This window comes from Pan paniscus, chromosome 6, assembly GCF_029289425.2.
Source record: "Pan paniscus chromosome 6, NHGRI_mPanPan1-v2.0_pri, whole genome shotgun sequence".
NCBI classification, from domain to species: Eukaryota; Metazoa; Chordata; class Mammalia; order Primates; family Hominidae; genus Pan; species Pan paniscus.
Window position 1 is genome coordinate 120,535,569 of NC_073255.2, and position 2,640 is coordinate 120,538,208.

The window sequence follows — 2,640 nt, forward strand, 5'->3', positions numbered from 1 at the left end:
GCGGCCCTCTCCGAAGGCCAGAGGAGTCCAGCTGTGAACCCGCAAAAGCTGGGCACAGGAGCCAGGGACACAAGGATCCCTGGCAGGCTCTGGGCCAAGTGACAGCTGTATGTTAAGAAGTCCTGGCCGGGAGCGGTGGCTCATGCCTGTAATCCCAGCACTTTGGGAGGCCAAGGCAGGTGGATCACGAGGTCAGGAGTTCAAGACCAGCCCGGCCAAGATGATGAAACCCCGTCTCTACTAAAAATACAAAAATTAACCCGAAATGTTATTGCTTGCCTGTAATCCCAGCTACTCGGGAGGCTGAGGCAGAGAATCGCTTGAACCCGGGAAGCAGAGGTTGCAGTGAGTCGAGATCATGCCACTGCACTGTAGCCTGGGCAACAGAGCAAGACTCTGTCTCAAAAACAAAAAAAATCCTGGCTAGCCAGAGGGGCAGGCTGGGAGTCATCAGAGGCCAGATGGGGCTCTATCCCCAGCTTCCCCCTACCCCACCAATCTTGACACTCCTACTGCACCATTTAGACAGATACCATTGAATAACAGTTTTAAAGCCAAGGTCCACAGGCTGGGCTTGGTGGCTCAATGCCTGTCATCCCAGCACTTTGGGAGGCCACGGCAAAGGATCGCTTGAAGCCTGGAGTTCAAGACCAGCCTAGGCTACATAGCGAGACCCTGCCTTTACTAAAAATAAAAAAATTAGCCAGGCATGGTGGTGCACACCTGTAGTCCCAGCTACTCAAGAGGCAGAGGTGGGAGGATCGCTTGAGCTCAGAGGTCACGGCTGCAGTGAGCTGTGATTGTGCCACTGCACTCCAGCCTGAGTGATAGAGAAAGACCCTGTCTCCAAAAACAAAAAGCAAAAACCACAAAAAAACGAGGTCCACAGTGAAGATCGCAGGCTCTGGAGCCAGACAATTGAGTTCAAATCCTACCTCCACTGCTATGATAGGAGCTGCTGTGTGACTGGGCCAGTTATTCAACCTCTCTGGGCTTCATCTGCCTAATCTGTAGAGTGGGGCAATGGTGGCTGCACCCCGCAGAGTGGCTGGGAACAGAGTGTGCTGGTGAGCCACTTGGTCACCAGACTGCACAGGGCACCTCCCTGGGGCAAGCACTCAGGACATCCTCACGTTAATCCCCAGAAGCAGAGGAGCAGGGCTGTTCTTACCATCCACCCCCTACCCCCCGCTATTTTTTTTTTTGAGACGGAGTTTCGCTCCGTGGCCCAGGCTGGAGTGCAATGGCGCAATCTCGGCTCACTACAACCTCCACCTCCCGGGTTCAAGTGATTCTCCTGCCTCAGCCTCCCGAGTAGCTGGAATTACAGGTGTGTGCAACTACACCCTGCTAATTTTTGTATTTTTAGTAGAGACAGGGTTTTGCCACATTGGCCAGGCTGGTCTTGAACTTCTGACCTCAAGTGATGCGCCTGCCTCAGCCTCCCAAAGTGCTGGGATTACAGGCATGAGCCACTGTGCCCTGCTAATTTTTGTATTTTTAGTAGAGACAGGGTTTCACCATGTTGGCCAGGCTGGTCTTGAACTCCTGACCTCAAGTCATCCACCCGCCTCGGCCTCCCAAAACGCTAGGACTACAGGCATGAGCCACCATGCCCAGCCTCACCATCCCCCTTTCATGGATGCAGAAATCATGGACTGAACCCTTAACTCTGCACCGGCCAGCCTCAACACACCAGGTCCTCACCAAGGACTCCAGGACTAGATGCTGGTGTCCTGTCCACTTCATAGATAAGGAGCTGCAAAGTCACAATGACAAATTCACCCCCCTCCTAGCACAGCCCCCAGCCCTGCAGATGTCAGAAAGAAAGACCCTGCTCTGAAAGACAGACAGACAGACAGACAGAAACAGATGGAGAAACATAGTCAGAGGCAGAGAGACAGGAAATCAGAAAGAGAAAATTCAGGCTCATGCCTGTAATCCCAGCACTTTGGGAGGCCAAGGCAAGTGGATCACCTGAGGCTAGGAGTTCGAGACCAGCCTGGCCAACATATTGAAACCCCGTCTCTACTAAAAAATACAAAAAATTAGCCAGGTGTGGTGGCAGGTGCCTGTGATCCCAGTTACTCGGGAGGCTGAGGCAGGAGAATCGCTTGAACCTGGGAGGCGGAGGTTGCAGTGAGCGGAGATAGAGCCATTACACTCCAGCCTGGGCAACAAGAGCAAAACTCTGTCAAACAAACAAACAAACAAACAAAAAACACCAAGAGAGAAAATTCAGAGGCCAGGAGTGGTGGCGTGAACCTATAATCCCAGCTACTTGGGAGGCTGAAGTGTGAGAATCGCTTGAACCCGGGACATGGAGGTTGCAGTGAGCTGAGATTGCGCCACTGCATTCCAGCCTTGGTGACAGAGTGAGACTCCGTCTCCAAAAGGAAAAAAAGAGAAAATTCAGAGACAGAGAGGGCTGCTCTGAACACCCAGACTGAAGTAGGGGTGAGGGTGGGGGGAATGTTGCCCCCAGTTTTCCCAGGGACCCCTTGTGGGAGGTGGGGTGGGAAGAGGTTGCAGGTCCCCTCTGGGCATCTCAGGGGTGTCTGAGAATGGTCTCCAGCAGAGGCGAAGGTGGACAGAGGCAGGCATAGGGCTGGTGACAGGTGTCACCTTAGGACGTGCCCT